Source organism: Lissotriton vulgaris, unplaced genomic scaffold (assembly GCF_964263255.1).
Source record: "Lissotriton vulgaris unplaced genomic scaffold, aLisVul1.2 SCAFFOLD_2796, whole genome shotgun sequence".
NCBI lineage: Eukaryota > Metazoa > Chordata > Amphibia > Caudata > Salamandridae > Lissotriton > Lissotriton vulgaris.
In genome coordinates, this window is record NW_028249902.1 from 115,891 (window position 1) to 133,558 (window position 17,668).

Sequence of the window (17,668 nt, forward strand, 5' to 3'; positions counted from 1 at the left end):
GCATCACTGATTGTGCCACCCTGTGTGTGAGAAAGTACAAAATGTCTCCCAGCCTGCCACTGCAGACTGGATGGCCACTGGCAACACTGATAGTTCGACTTTCCCATTCAAACCACTGTCAAAGCCTCAACTTCCCTTAACACTATATGTTATTCTCTCCTAATGAAGGCCTATAGAGCCTCAAGGCAGGGAGCTGTATATTATTAAGTGGGACATGTATTTTGTATGAATGTCCGGACAGCAACACTTCCAAATTGTTGTTTTGCTGTGGGAGAGTTAGTAGCCCCATTGGCTAACAGAGTTGTTGGTTGGACACTCAGCCCAGCTAACTGATGAATGGAACTACTGAGATGGGTACTGTAAGGTATCAAATTAATTGTGGCATTAAACTCGACTTGATGCCCAAATCACATTTGTCACTATTATACACATGCAACTATTACAAAGTTTCCTCCCTGTGACCTAGTTTGTCCAGTGGCCTCATATAGTCACTGGCCACCAGAGAGCTTTCTGCCCTCCTAGGGAATAGTGTGAATGCATGCCAGGCTTAGGGACAGCCTGCTACAGGGTGAGGCGTTACCTCCCCTTCGCAGGAGGCCACTCAGTATTTTCTCCCAAAAGATCAGTTTTAAAGCCAAAGCTGCCTTTTGGTGGGCAAATGGTGATCACGCTCTTGAGGAGTTGCCCTTTTTTCAGGTAGACTGACTGGTGGTGGGAACAGAGAGGTGAGACCAGTGCCTAAACCAGTTTTCCTGTGGGCAAGTAGTGCACAGGTAGCCACACCTCCATGGTGGGCTACCAAGCTCCTGACACTCAAAGAAGGGATCTTCAGAGTGGGCAAAATAGTGCACTCTGGAATTGCTAGATGTCACACATTGCTGGAAAGTCATGACAGAGTGGGAGGGGATCTGGTATCCGTTTGGCTAGTGACCGCATCACCCACTTGGGGCACTCTATGGGCATAAATATGGCATCCCTATTCACCCTGAAGCTCATTTCACACTGGAACTAGAGACAGCACAGAAGAAGGACTTCCCTGCAGACCCCTGGACCTGGCAAAGGAGAAGCTGCACCGTTTGCTGGATTGCACCAACTAGCTCGCAAAGAGAGGTCTGTGCTTGTGGCTGCTGGCTTGAGGAAAAGTTGCTCCCAAGCCCCAGACCAAAGAAATGTTTCAAAGGGTCAGTCAACGGACCCTCTGGAACCAGCACCAGGACCATCAAGCTGAAGTAGCCCATCTCAGCAAATCAGTGGGCACTTTTAGAGAATCTGCACTGACTGCTTCTGGTCACCCCAAGAGACCGATGTCCAAAGGTTGCATCTGAGCCTGCCTGTGTTCTCTGGTCCAGATTGTTTGCACCAGCCTCCACCAAATGATATCACTGGGACCGCCGTGGGCGGAGACCAGTAGCCCAGCAGCAGCTGGCCTTCTACTGGCTCAAAGAAAACTTCGATGAACCCCAATCTCTGTGGCCAAAGTCACCCCACCTGACCCATGAATCGAGGAAAAACCGCAAAGGCACACACATTAACCACTCAAGACCCAGAGCATCCTCTATCCTCTGCATCAGCAGCATAAGGACAACTCCATTGAAGTCTATGGTGGTCTTGCTGTAAAGTTTGGGACTGAACTGGAAAATGCTTTGGTGACCAGGTAACTGTCCAAATACCATTTAGTGCCCCCCACAAACCATCTCCCTGTCAAATTTGGACACCCAAGCTGGGCCAGAGCAGTTAAACACAACTCTTACAAACTTTTTAAAAGTTTACAAACTTTAGGTTTAGCAATGCTTGTTTGCACTTAAACTAAGATTTGAGTATTCTTATAAACTCTGTGTCTCCAGAACCCTCTGGTCAATTTTGCTCATCTTAGACTTGAAAAATGTATTAAAGTATAATCTATTTTTATAAATTAGTGCTGGGTGTCTTTTGTGCTGTGTGGTTTATGGTACTGTTACATTCTTTACACTAGTTCCTTTGTTTGTCTTGTTGCTTCAAGCTATAGCTACCAATGGTTGACTTTAAGGTTTTAACAAGTGTGACTGGACCCAAGACAGCTTTTGCGAGTCTATTACAGCGTAAGGTTGCATAGCCATACCGTGTAATACACCTAGATTCTCACACCTCAAGTATGGCTAACTCAGGAGAAGGAAAGGAAGATACTGAGCCTGTTTGCAGCCATCTTCTAATGAGTCCTTATGAGCGATTAAATATTTTTTACTGAATAAGACATGCCATTTTCTGATTGGCAAAAAAATTATAACTGATAGTGGTACCTTTCCGAAAGCCGGTCAAGCATGCAGCTTCATCTGTTCAAAGAGGCTGGAATGTGCTTGTCTGTTTTTGCAACTAACTAAAGATGCTCTAGTTTACTTTTGAAATCCGTTTGATCATACTGCCATCAAACACAATCCAATTCTTACTCATTTAAGTAATTAAACATGTAAAATGTGTTGTTCTTTCCAGAAACAAATTGTAAAACAATATTTTGTGTGGCTGCTGATTATGTCCCATTATTTCAAGAGGTTCCATCAGATTATTAGGTACAAAAAAGCAATATAACGTTTCTGATGTAGATAACAAATTACAATACTTTCTGTTATGTGCACTGAATCATGTAGTACCCCTTGGCTGTCACATTTCTTTATGCTTGAATACAGGAAAGCCTGTATAACTTTTTTTTGCATCGGACGTTGAAAAAATCGCCAAAAACATTTAGGGACTTTTCGTACATTTTTCACGTTGTCATCTTTTGGGGAAAGCAATCTGGATCTACTGATACCCAAGAGACACATATGACAGTCTTTAATCTTGAAGGACGATTTTCATGCCAGCAAATAGGCATTTTGGACTTGAAAACAAACGATCAAAAAATTAATTCATGATTTAAAAAGTAACAAGTTTCATCTGAAAATATGCTTCATGCTTCATTTTAGATGGAAATGGTTAATGTATGCTTTTTGCAAATCATTTAGCGTGCTTATAATCTTTTCCTTTTTTCTTTTGATAGGTGAGAGACATTCACTTCACATGTTGCAATTTCTCCACGGCGTCTACATTCTATACTCATGTGCTTACTACAGACATCAACAGTGAAACTGGTTTACAATAGTTTTCTCTTCATATTATCTCCGTGGAAGAAATTTCAGGTCCTCTACAGAAAACTATATCCTTTATTCACGATAGACACCTATTGAGCAGTAGAAGATTGGGCATTCCAGATCCTCCTCATCTGTTGCACAGAATCCTTGGCACTGAGTACATTGGAGACTTCTTGCGTTGGGCAATCTTACATCAAAACAAATTGATTCTTGTTAAATCCAACATCCAGTGTCATATTTAACAACTGTGGGCTGTCCTTGGATGGGAATGGTGCGACATCACAACAGTTAATTTATTGTACAATTAACATATTGGTCTATATTTGTAGGACAAACAGAGAGGGAGTGTGCTGCTATACACTTTAAATTGTAACTTTTAAACTTTCAAGTTAAACTATTCCCCAAAGAATTGTTTTTAATACAGTAGTAGTATTTTAGATCTGCTTAAGTTAACTTTACAGACGTTTCTTACAGATTGGCCTTTTGTCATCAGCAGATAGAAAAAAATCTCCATAATAAATATTCAGATTTTGAAACTCAATGAGAACACGTGTAAGTAAACGTGTAAGTAAAAATTGAATTTATGATCTAATGATTGACTTTTTTCTGAGTATTCTTTCTTACTCTGTCATTTGATTGTGGATAAATTTGCCATATAACCGCAACTCTCCAGGTTAAACACTTAAGACACTAGGCAGTAACCTGACAATTATTAAGAATGGAAGTAACAGCATTCCCTCATTTTCAATTGGGAATTCTTCAAATTGTTAATATTTAATACTTTAATGGAACCCATAGGAAAAACAGGAAACTAGTGTGATGGAATTTACCGGCATTACTATTTTTACATTTAAACTATCATAATAGAAGTATCACAGGAAAACTAAATTAACATTATCGTATCATATACACATTAGACAAAACATATCTGCTCATGAATAATTGTGTGAACATGCACAAACAATGCAACTTCTCTTCTTTCTCTTTTGGGGCACAGCGTAGTACAAACTGAAAAAGTTCTCTCTGTGAAAAAATAAAAACAAAATCACACAGAATGTTATTAATGACTGCAGTAGTGGACAGTTCATGTAATGTTTCATATTGAGTGTGTTTTTGATTTGCATTTTAAAATTATTTTCTCATATTATTAAGTCTATTATAAGAGGTGTAAACCAAGACATCACAACGATATCTTCTCACTTTGTTGCTGCTACTGATTACTCTGAATTTGGTAAATAATAGTGTTGGAATGTGACTTGTATGATCATAAAAATATTTAAGTTATACCTTTGTGTAGAATCTACCTGGAATATGTTTTGAAAATCTTTTTTGACTTGTATTTAAAATTTTCATTTTTGCACTATTTATGAGGAGCATTTTTATTTATCAGGAATTGCTATTTTCTATTATTTAACTTATTTTGTATATTCTTACACTGTCCTGTTTTTATGATGTTCACATGTGTGCAGATGCACAGCTAGCCAAAAAACACAATAATGATATAGTTTGTAAATGTGGGGCTAAATTGATAAAATGAATCAAGATTTGAAAAAAAACTGCAGGATCAGCAAGAAATTGAAGATGAAAATCTAAAAGCCCAAATTGGAGAAAAGAATGATTTAAACAAAATTCAGTCTGCAAAATTACCTCACTGAGTATAGCAATTATTGCACAGATGTTCACTTGAGCTGCTATTGCAACTGTTATAAATAGTATGTCATTTTCCCGTTTAGATAAATTTCCAATATTTACCCTCATATTAAACAATGTTCATATCACCAACTAACAATTGAATTGGAAATTGTAATCCCCTGTGTCATAGTATGGAACAACATCCTGTGTCTTTGACAAGCTAACTTTGACATCTCCGTTTTAGGGCTGTGCCAGAAGCTGATCAGCCAGTCAGTTCATCTAGCATGTTACAACCTACAACAAAGATTTCTAAAGTTAACTTTTCAAAGTTTGACCACATGGCCGGGCTTTACAAGTTGAAATGTACAAATTAGTTACTATTTAAATATCAGGCTAAGTAACAAAAATACATCCTAATTTTCTTAAATCCATAATTTTTGTGGGCACATTTTTTTAAAGTTGCAGATCTGATATATATTTTTAAATATTGTTTTGCATTTCAAAGATTATTTCTGCTGCTTGTACATATTCACACTGATTTGTGTTACTAATCTATGTGAATGGTTACACTCCATTACACGTTTGATATTTAAGATTCCTCAAAGCGGATATCAATTTGATGTAACATGCATAATAAATTATAATTTCCTTGCTGTTGTTAGGAGGAACATTTCTTAGTAAAATATTTATTTGATAAAGTTATTTGATGTAAGTGTCAGAAGCATAAAATATTCAAATTAAGTGGTTCATGTGAAACAGTACAAACCATAAATCTGTGAAAGGTGAAACACTGTAGCATAGAGAACCCACATTATGTACTGGCAATTCAAGTAGTAGGCCTTTCAACAGAACTACTAATGCAAATGAAATTTAAAGACTATTTTATAGTTTATAGAAGCAAACAACAATGTTTAAACAATGATTCACTGAATTTGAATGACTTTTATATGAACATTTCACATGGCGACTACTTGTTTTGTACAAAAAGCAACCTAACTAACTGCAATGGTTTGTAGTCAAAGGACAGGTCTATTAATAGTTACAAGTGCGCTCTGAAGGCTTTTAAAGGTATTAGCATATGTGTTGTGCTATACAATATATTGCTTCTGGATTCCGGTTTGAAGCCACATAGTTAGTAGAGAGTAGGAGTGGTCGTTATGCAACAGTCGGCAATGCCTGCTTGTCTTCTGAAATCTGAACGTTTAATGGCTGCCACTAAAAAGATACATGTACACATGGGACAATTGGCAGAACTAGCATGTATAAATATTGCAATGTGTGTCAAAAGGCTCTGTAGAGCTCTGTGTAACAGAAAATGCCTATTGTAATGAAGAACAGAAATAAAGTGGTGAAATGGAATATTTACACACAGTGGGGTAGCCCTACAAGTACATAAATCTGTTGTTAAGGACATTTAGGACTACAAATGTATATTCATTTGTACATATGTGATTCTTGTAATAATCTTGTCATCCTATACAATGTCCACACTGGCTTCAAATGGAAAACATATATGTATCTTTTTTCTTTTAATTTCAGAATTTTCTATGATAACTACAGCTTAGCAGTGAAAAGTTAGAGAGCCAACACGTTTCCCCTTTTAGCAATGCGCAGGCCTGGGGCTTCTTCGAGGCTGATTTTAGTTCCTGTAGTCCACTGTCATTGAAATATATTTCCTTCTGTTTCTTAAAGCAACTTAATCACTTTGAAGTGTATCTGCTACTACACTTTAGAGTGTTAACTGGGGAAGGGCAGGGAGTTCCCTTCTTGGCTTAAATTAAACCTCAGCAGCGGTCAGTCAAATCCTGATGACGGTCAGGCGGCAAGCCAAAACTACTGCAGATACCACCCGTTCTTGGAAGTAATATTTTCCAAACCTTCATCAGGCATGTGTGCAGCCAGTAGGCAAAACACATGTTGGCTGTTTAACCTTTCACTGCTAAGAAGTTGTCATCATAGAAAAGGATAGAATTAGAGAAATATATTGGAATTTGTGTGGAATTTACCAGAAGTAACATTGTTACAAGAATCAAATTTATACACATGACCAACAGATGTGTAAATATCTCATGTCATAAATTACTTATATAATACACCATATTATTTGACCATAGCATTGGAATACTGTATAATTGACTGGCTTTCAAATGCATTATTTTCCCACGAATATGTGCTGCGTTGGCTGTTGTTTAAAATGCTGCACTATTAAAGACTTCTATGATTTATGCATTAGAGTGTATGTGAAAAAAAAACATAAGATGTACCAACACTGACCACAGTTATCATAAGTGCAGGAAAGGAATAATATCATTGCTAACATCAAGATATATTCATACAGAATAAACATTTACCAGGAAATGAAAAGCTAAAGTTCTGAGTGGTTATAAATGTTATGAGAACATATGGAGAGTGTTTTGTAAACCATGATTGTAACTTTTACAAAGAGAACTTTGTAAACATAGGTCCCCCACACACTATGTTTGCATGTCAACATTATTTAGATTACATTGGCAGTGTAATTTTAACGTATCATGACATCCGCATTGTTTATTCTATTGATGATCAAGAACTGTGTCCTGGGACATATGCATCCTCTTATCAAAAGTATGAACAAATATCAATCCCAAAAATGCTTATATTTTTCTTTTATGTCGCTTCTCACTCAACATTACATTTCGTTCTTGGAGAAGTACAGGGGAACGAGGCCTTTTGTAGTATTACATATATGTTGTTTGCAATGTGTGTGATGTGTATCACCGATGCATATTATCTGTGTTCCATGTATCTGTACAGTATCATTTTTTAGGAAAATGCAACAATTCCATTGTGCAAGAAATGTTTTGATGGAAATAGGAAAAATTATTTACACTTGCATCAAATGATGCCGTACTCAATTGGCTTCCTAACAGGGGACCTTAGAAGAAACCCTAGGGAACATCTACTAAATTTTGATTCTAAAATACTGTCCAATCAGATGTGTGGATATATTGGCAGACTGCATGATGGACAATGACACAATGTTAAAGTGGACAATAAAATTGAATTAAACTTTATTGTGTAAATTTTTTGTTGAAGGTAATGAATCTGGCAATGCATCTAATATCTGGCAGTTTGTATGTGTTCAGAGTATTTGATAAGCATTTATATAAATGGGTGTTTGCACCTGATTTGACATTAAAAGTTGTGCAAATGATCAACCATCCAAGAATTGTTCCCATCCAGATTTCACCAGGAAAATCCTGGCAAAATGTGCACTTGGAAAACCTATAGAAGGAGGGAAAATCTTTAGTAATTGTGCGCACAGACTCAGATTCTGCAGTTTACCTTCGTTCTGAGAAGGAAAACTCCGAAATGGAGCAGTAAAACCACACTGTGTAGTATTGGTATTTTTCAGGGTGACTTTACCTCATCCAAATACCAGAACATCGGACAGAGGCTATTCTAATTGATTTATTTAACTTGTTTAATTGATCTTTTAAGTAAAGTATGGACTAAGTCCCTGGGAGGACCGGATGCTTCACATACTTTAATACAAAATACAATAATACAGACATGTCCAGTAAAAAATAATTAGATATTAGTAAATACATAGTTTATACAACGGTACAGAGTTAAATGTATACAATAAAAATCTGATTAAAGAGCTTAATATCTCATACAGACTTCTAGCTGCAAATTCCTTACCTTTGAATTTCCAAGGCGTCAGGCTGGATCTGGAAACTTTTGCTGCACAATACCCCTTGCGCTCGCAGTCGGGTGGCTCCATTCGGCTCCGCATGACATTGTCGGTGCTGTTAGCATTGGTAATGATGTCTCAGTTTCTACATAGATGCCACCCAGGTGCGCAGATGTCCGTTCTTTTCTTTACGCGCCAGTTAAGCACTGATCCGTGAAGAGGTACCCCTCTGTTGCTTTTTGCAGCTTTTTCTCAATGTTTTGTCGACTTCGGAATGTCTCTGCAGAGCAGATGGACTAGTATGGGGATCCTGGGGAGGCCAGTGGACTGGACACTTCTCCAGATACTGGGATGCTCTCTCCACCAACTACGGCTACGGAGGAGGGGGCATCTTATGCCAAGGTGGTGAAGAGGGCAGCCGAGGTACACAGACTAGAGTTGCCCTCCGTGCAGGTCAGGACTAATCTCCCTAACGAAGTTCTTCAGTCTGAGTTTTCCACCTTTTGCCCTTCAATGAGGCACAAACCAATGTCCGTCTAGGCACGCGGTCCAAGCCTAGCACAGGGGCTCCTGTGAATAGGACAATTGTACATCACCATCGCCCAGCTCTGAGCGACCCAAAGTTCATCAGCCAACACCCTCCCCCTGAAAGCTTGGTGGTGCAGGTTTCTAAATTCCACAGTGCGTTCCCTTTCCCACCTCCGGATAGGGAATCCAAGAGGCGAAATTCACTTGGGAAGAAGATGTTCTCTTTTTCCAGCCTGGCATTGTGGTCAATGAATACAGCATGCTTAGTGGGCCATTTCTCTCACTCCCTTGGGGAGATGGTTGTGCAAGTACTACCACAAGTCCTGGAGGAGGCCCGGGCTGTGCTCTCTGACGGCTAAGGTTGGGAGAGTTGCAGCAAAATTCGCCATAAGGTGTAACTTTGACATGTGGAGTGGTGTGGCTCACTGGTTAGAGGCGGCAGACCCGGAAGCAGAGGACGGCCCGGGACCAGGGTTCAATTCCCGACGCGGCAGGGTCGTGAACCAAGGTCAGCGGACTCGATAATTCTCGCCTTGATGCCTACTCTAACCAGGGATCACACTCTGCAACTCTGGGCATTAGCTTGCCTCATCTCCACAACGGCCCCCCACAAACACCGGGGATGCCTGGTTTCACCTTGGAGATACCCAGGAGGGAACATCTCACAGGGAAAGCCAGGACGGGTTCCCCAGTGGACTATAGCGCCAGGACGCCTCCGGGTAGCAGTGCGCTTTACAAGACACACACATTTACATTTACATGATTGATTCGCTTGGCAGAGCGATTTCTTCGACAGTGGCCTTGAGATGCCACACCTGGCTTAGGACATCTGGCTTCTCGGGCGATGTCCAGGCAAATTTGATGGACATGCCATTTGATGGTACCCATCTTTTTGAGGAGAAGGGAGACTCTGCCCTAGTGAGGTTCAAGGACTCTCCAGCTACGGCCTGATCCTTGGGCCTCTCTTCTGCACCTTGTGGCCAGTATAGCTTTCGTGGCAATGGTTCCAGCCCAGGCCTATCCCACCACTGTCCTGTGAAAACTTCCCAAGTTGTGCGAGGACATGGATGCGGTTCATTCCGACCAAGGATAGAAGCCAGAAGTCATCAGCCACCCTGCCCTTAGCAGCCTCAGCCTCCAAGCACTCCTAGTCTGACTCTGCAAGGCCATACCACTCCAGTTGGTGGGAGAATCCATTAACTCCCCTGCTGGAGGTCCATAAAATCAGACAAGTGGGTCTTGCAGATCATTCAAGAGGGCTACTCTCTGCCTTTCCTTTTCCTCCTCACATTCTGCCAAATCAAGAACGGCTGGTGGAGGATCATTTAAAATTGCTCCAGGAGAAAGTTACAGCTCTCTTGGCCAAGGGAGCTATAGACAGGTTCCCGGATTCCGAATTAGGCAATGACTGTTCTTTCCGATAATTTGTGATATATAAAAAGACCATTTTAGATCTTCAGACCGTCAATCTCTTCCTGAAGAAGGAGAATTTCAAGATGCTTGGTCTAGCTCAGGTTTTGTCTGCCCTAGATGAAGAAAACTGGATGATAGTGTTGGACCTGCAGAATGTGTATTTTCAAATCCCTATCCTGCCGGGCCACAGGCGAGCCCTGCGGTTGAAGGTAGGTCGCAACCATTTTCAGTTTACCTTGCTCCCCTTCAGCCTTCCCAATGTCCCTTGTGTGTTCAGCAGGGTGATGGTGGTGGTTGCAGCTCATCTGCGCAGGTTAGGGGTGTTAGTCATTCCCTTCCTCTACAATTGGCTGTTGAAGGCGTCCTCGCCCCTGGCTGGTGTCTCCCACCTTCAGACTATGGTGGACCTCCTGCATTCACTGGGGTTCTCTATAAATGTGCCGAAGTCACACCTGACTCCTTCTCAGATGCTCCGTTTCATCGGGGCTGTTCTGTACACAGTGCAGTTTTGGGCCTATCCTCCTGAGCAGCAAGTCCAGGATATTCATGTTATGATTCTGATGTTTCAGCCTCTATCCTGGATTATGGTGAGACTGACTCTGAGACTTTTGGGCCTCATTGCCTCCTGCATTCTGCTGCTAAAGCATGCCAGGTGGTGTATGCGGGCTCTGCAGTGGGACCTGGAGTTCCAGTGGGCACAGCATCAAGGAAATCTCACAATGCTGTCCAGATCTCAGAAGGAACTGCCAGAGATTTGCAGTGGTGGGTGACGAAGTGCAATTGGGTCAACGGCAGACTCCCTTCCCCAACCAGAGCTCACAGTCATGACAGATGTCACTTCTGGGATGGGGCAGCCATTTGGGAGTTATGGAGATCAGGGGACACTGGTCTTTGCAATTTGCTGGAGCTTCTAGCGATTCGGTTGTCATTGAAGGCATAACTTCTTTCTATCAGGGGGAAGTTGGTGCAGGTGTTCACAGACACCACCACCCCTATGTGGTACTGCAACAATCAGGGCGGTGTGGGGTGTTGGATCCTTTGTTGAGAGGCCTGCATCTCTAGACATGGCTGGAACAGCAGGACATAACCTTGGTGGTTCAACACCTGGCAAGTTCTCTGGCAGACAAACTCAGCTGTCGATGCCTAGCGGATCACGAATGGCATCTCCAGGCAGAGGTGGCACAAGGTCTCTTTCAACAGTGCGGAGATCTTTCATTAGATCTATTCGCCTCCGAAGAGAACGTGCAGTGTCAGCGATACGGCGTGCTGGAGTTTCCAAGGCGGCTATTGCTCAGCAACGGCTTTCATCACAAGTATAGCTCAGGCCTGCTGTACACCTTTCTGTCCATACCACTGCTGCCCAAGGTTCCCAAGAAGATCAGGAGCGACTGGGCCTAAGTCATTCTTGTGGCTCCGGACTGGGCGAGGAGAGTCTGGTATCCAGAGCTTCTGAAAATTAGCATCCATTCTCCTATCAGGCTGCCCCTGTAGTGTAGTTCCTATATTCCCAATAGGCTCTGCGCATTGGAAGAACATAAACAATAGTTTAGACGTAGGAATGAGGTCAACTAGGTAGAGTAAACAAGAAGGTGTTTAGCTTTCCTGAATAGACAAGAAGGGATTAGCTTCTGACAACTGCATAAACATGACAACTTTGCTCCCTCCAGAAAAAGGAGTATATCTCCAGAGTCGCGGAAACAATAGATAGCTATTTTACTCAGTCAATCGTGCATGCTTCGTTTCACCAGAGATGCAGAGAAATAGAGAGATGGGCGTTTTCAATAACAGGGTTATTTATTGAGCAGTCTTCTTTATCATGCAAGAGAAATGAATTGCCACAATTGCAATACTTGTCATAAAGTAAAGTGCGTACAGTAAAATGAGTATTATGAAATAATACTGTAAAAGCATTTATATGGTTTCTAAGCCATAAGATATTTAAAATGGATAAAATACATACAACAATAAAATAATGACTACACATACTCAACTGGTTTTTCTAAGATACGCCTACCCAAGTGCACCTAACCTAAGCCTAGTTGAGGGAAGGAGTAGATGAGTTACAGGTTTTGCCAAGAATCTGAATCAAGAATTCTCTATGGGTCTAATCAGCTCCGTACCTTGGTTATAGAATGAAGGAGGTCTTGTATCTCTCTCTCAGGACTCGATCTCCCAGCAACCCTCGAGGGTGTCAGGGAAACACTGGAGCTGGATTTCTCGGCAGGAGAAAAGACACCGTCTCTCTCGGTGCGTCAGCAGGGAGGGTCGGCTTCCTTCGGCACTCGCATCAGCAGGGCGTCGGGCAGGTAGATAGCCGATCTGCTCTAAACCACTGTGTGTTGCTTAAGGCAGATGTTGGTATATTTATACCTGGAAGGTGCCGAGTTTGACTTAAGGTTGGACATGAGACGTCACTTAAAACTGGCAGTTCTTTCAGGACTCCAGGAGTTCTTAGGACAAATCAAAACAGAAGTAGGGGGAATTCCCAGGCTGCTGGAGGCTTGGTTTGTTTAAGAACGCGTTGTGCTTTTTAGGAGTCTATGGGAGTAGCCTTGCCGTATTTGGACTGCATTGGCTATGACTTAATATTGATATGATTCTTATGCCTTTATAAGGATATGATTTGTTATAACCACACAAGGGCATAAATCGGGAATGTCTTAATTAGGGTCCTAGATACATTCACTCCCTTTGGGAGGATCTTCCGTTGCAGCAGCAGGGGAGGGTCCTCCACCCGAACCTGTCAACTCTGCGCCTCCATGCGTGGAGATTGAGTGGCGGCAGTTGATGGCTTTTGACCTTCCTCCCGAAGTAAGTAACGTTATTTTGGCAGCCAGGCGGCCCTCCACTAAGACTGTATATGCCTGCCGCTGGCAGACATTTTTATTATACTCTACAAAATTGACCCTCTTTCTCCTTCTCTAGTTACTGTTCTTCTATTCACTCTAACCCTAAAAGCCCTGCTTTGGGATCTCTCAAGGGTTATCTTTCTGCTCTATCTGATTTTTTGTAGCTGCCAGATCAACCCCCTCTCTTTAGGTCTTCGAATATAAATAGGTTTTTGAAGGGACTAGCTCACTTGTTTCCACCGGCGCCCTTTGTTAGGCCATAGTGGGACCAAAATTTGGTCTTCACTTATTTTATGTGTGCTCCCTTCGAGCCTTTACACAACTGTCCCCTCTGGCTGCTTACCACCAAGACAGCCTTTCTAGTGGCAATAACATCTGCCCCAAGGGTGAGTGAGTTGCGGGCGCTATCTTGTACACCTCCCTACATAATGTCTTTTCCAGACAAAGTGGTGCTACGCACCCGTGCTTCAGTCTTTCCGAAGGTGGTGATCCCATTCCATCTCTGTCTATCACGCTGCATCCCTTCTTTGCTCCTCCATATCCATTTAAGGAAAAGGAGCGTCTTCACTCCCTGGACCCAAAAAAAGTGTTGTTGTTCTACCTTGATCACAGAAAAGAGTTCCAGGTAGACGACTGACTCTTTGATTAGGAGCATCTCTCGCTGGGTCATTCTATGCATTAGGATCTGCTATGCCCTGGCTAAGAAGCATCCCCCTAAGGGATTAAGGGCCCATTCCACCAGGGAAAAGGCTGTGACTACGGCCTTGGCTATGGGTGTCCCTGTTCTGGACATCTGTCAGGCACCAGCATGGGCATCTTTGCACACATTTGCCAAGCGCTACTGCCTGGACAGTCCGGTCCCCAGGGACGGGCATTTTGCTCATTCGGTCCTGCAGGACTTCCTAGTATGAGGTATTGGTCCACAACCCACTGCCGGGATGGTATGGCTTGGGTATCTAATTCAAAGGTAAGGAATCTGCATCTAGAAATCTCTATCAGATGAACAAGTTAGTTCCCTTCGGTAACGCATTATCTGGTAGAGACTCTATCTAGCTACAGTTTCCTTATGGGCACATCCATGCCTCGCGACTTTGCGGACTGATTTTGTTAGGACTATGGTTACTCCCCTTTTCAGGGCCCTAGTTTTGCGCAATTTTTTGTCAGTTACTTCGTCGCTCAGCACTTCTGGCATGGAATAAACAAAAAGTACTGACGTCCACACACCTGGGTGGCGCCTATATAGGTGACCGCAACGTCATAACCGGCGCTGCCGATGACATCACACAGAGCCGAATGGAGCCACCCGACAGTGTGCACAAGTATTATTGCTCGATCAAAAGTTTCCAGATCCAGCTTGACACCTGGGAAATTCAAAGGTTAGGAATCTGCAGCTATATAGTCTCTACCAGATAATGTGTACCAAAGGTAAGTAACTTGTTTGTCTGGGCCTATTACTTTAATTAAATTAGTCTCAAAATCATGTGTGTATTAGCCCCTTGGCCGCGATTTTGCGGCAGTGCGGCACTCCCGCAAAATGGGCGGGCCGCGTCGGCCCTTGCCCGACGGCAGCACTAGAAAGGTAGTGCACGCAAGGGGTTAACCAGTTCAACTGATTTGAATCATTTGCTCTAATCAATCAATGTTCCTTCTTTTCTCTCACTGTGTAATTTATAGAGCATCAAATCTCAGTTTTTCTACAATCTTATCTGTTTTTATGGCTGTCAGTTTGAAGAAGACATTACCCTTATTCAAGGGGAAAGTGTCTGAATGTGGGAGAAACCTTCTGCCAATTGAAGGCACCATCTGCTTATGGCCTTGAGCTCAACATTCTCAAATCCAAAAGGGCTATAATATTGCTTTTGGATGTGTTGTATTATGAGCCACATTCAATGTAACTGGAGTGAAACATCTCAAAATAGCAATATCATCCCACATGATTAATAATCCTAGTTTATAATTACGTAATTTTAAATAAAAACATATTCGAAATGCAACAGTAAATCAGACACAGAACCATAATTTTCTTTTTGAAGGCAGCCAGAGTTATTCATTTGTAAGGCTGCACACATTCTGCGTATATACACGACAATAAACAAAACATCTTGCAATATATTTAGTATTCTGGATCAAACCTAAATTAAGTATAAGGTATTTATATGTTTTGAATAATATTGTCAACAAAGAATAATAAAAAGCACTAGTGTAATGTTCCTGGCCTTTTAGTATTTACCAAGTACAGCATCAATATGAGTTGCAACTGAGAAGCCTTGAGATTTCCTTTGGTCTAAGATATAAAATAAATGTCATGATTGATTTCTAATACCCCTACCATTTTGCTGAAGGAAAATAAATACATACCTGACAATCGTCACAAGTGTTACTACCTCCACACCACCAACACTGTGGGCTCTGTCCTTTTCCACTTATTTTGTGAGATGTCATGGAGGCAGATATCAGCCACATTTGTCATGTGTGTGTGTTGGGACAATAATTTAATGTGTGGCTTTGAGTGTGTATAACCTCTTGAAACAAAGGGTGTGCTGGACATGTCCTTAGCACTGCCTCTCAAGTGCTAATGACATGTCCAGCACTTCCTTGCAATAGAGACTAGAAATCCTTCTGGTGCTCCCACCAGAGGTATTCCCTTTTCTTTTTTAGAGGTGGAGGGGCAGAAAAATCCACTAGACACCAACGGATTTTTATAAAGCACATAAAGGTGGTGTGGAGTGGGGTGGACATCTAGGCCTAGGGCTAAGCCCCACCTCAAAACCGGCCAAACTATTTTCCTACCTATTTGTGGGTGAATTTTGGGGTTTGCCCATATGTGCCCCGGGGAAACGAGGCAGAAAGCCCATTGGACACCAGGAAAAGTTATTTGGGGGGGGGGGGAGTGGGGGAAGAAGCCCTCCTGGTCTTATGCCATGTTTCCACCCCACCCCCAGGTATAACTGTCTTTCTGCTTTCCCTGGTGTGTGGATAAGGGGTACATACCCCACAATCTACAGAAAGTCCACTACACACCAGGGATCTTTATAACAAATAAAAAACAGGAGTGGGGGGAGCTTACCCAGGCATCGCTCTGTACCGCCATGCCAGAATGAGCGTAAAAGTCTTTCTGCCCCTCCCGGGTTGTATTAGAGTATTTACACACAATCTGCTCTTGAAGGGGGCAGAAATCCCACAAGATACCAGGAAAAATATAGGCCCAAAAAGATAGGGCTGGGTCACTCCATCCAAGCATCGGGCCATGTCCCCATCCCAGAACAGGGATAGCAGTCTTTCTGCCCCAGGGGTGTATTGGTAGGGTTTATCCCAGACTGCCCCTGGGGGGGCAAAACCCACACAACAAGGCTGGTATGATAGGTCCAAAAAAAGGGGTGTTCACCCAGACATTGTGCCATGCTCCCACTGCAGAATGGACACAACAGTCCCGCTGCCTCCATGAGGGTAGATTGAGGGGGCTCAGCCCCAATCTTTTCCCCAGTGGATGGGGATGGCTAGCACAGAAATACCAGCCAAATAATTGCCCCAAAAAAGGGGTAGGAGTGCAACATCAAGTCTCAGAGTCAGTCTCACCATCAGAACAAGGACAATGGTCTTTCGGCCCCCCAGGGGGTAATTAGCCCTAAATGCTTACCGGTCAACAGAAAGCCCACTAGACATCAGTGGAAAATTGGGGCCAAAGTGGGGGGATGCTACAAAGTGAAATGAGATTGTAAAGTGAACTTTGTGACAATCTTGATGGGGATAGGATGTGTGATAGGAGAGTCTGTTGAATGTCAGTTTTTTTCTAACACACAACGAAGTTTAAACATCAATAAATGAACTGTACAAAATATATCCGTAATTGTGAAAGCAAAAATTGAGAACTTTTTTAAATTCTCATGGAAACAAAGATTTGATACGCTCAAAACAAATCAAGGCACTTAACTAGGTGAAGCTAAGCATGGGCGAATTTTGCGAATCTCGCGTTCGCGAATTTTGCGGATTTGCGAATTCGCGATTCGCAAAATCCGCGAATTCTCGCGAATTTGCGGATTTTTTTTTTGTGTGTTCGCGCGGGTTTCTGCCAGTTCGCGAGGGTTTTGTACAATATCGCAAACGCGAACTTAACCTGTCGGGTCGCAAGTTTCGCGAACTTGTTGTTTCTACGTGTCCAGCCTGTTTGGGACACTCTTCTTCATCACTGCCACTCTCTGTCACCACTGCCACTCTCTGACTACTCATGCCACCCTCTGGCCCACCCATGCCACCCTCTGTTTCATCACAGCACCCTCTGGTTGTCCAGTCAGTGTACATTATTGTGGCAAAGCAAGCACACCTTCCCTGCCTCAAGTGACCTGAATTAATTTGGGGCTGATTAATGTGTCACAGAATATTTTTTTAGCTGGCACCTGCTTCCTTAGTGCTTCCTGATTAGTGATCTTTTGCACTTGCTAAGTGCTTTCATTGTTGCAAAATTAGTTACA

At 42.4% G+C, this 17,668-nt stretch overlaps 1 protein-coding gene across 1 annotated transcript in view; it reads left to right on the top strand.

Annotated features, from left to right (window-relative positions):
* Positions 1–7,784, top strand: part of LOC147663458 (kinesin heavy chain-like) — a gene marked incomplete at its 5' end in the record, with an annotated part of 107,481 nt that extends 99,697 nt beyond the window's left edge. Inside the window, one exon of the mRNA XM_086950437.1 lies at positions 3,011–7,784. The remainder of the gene's footprint in view (positions 1–3,010) is intronic.
* Between the last annotated feature and the right edge of the window lie 9,884 nt (positions 7,785–17,668).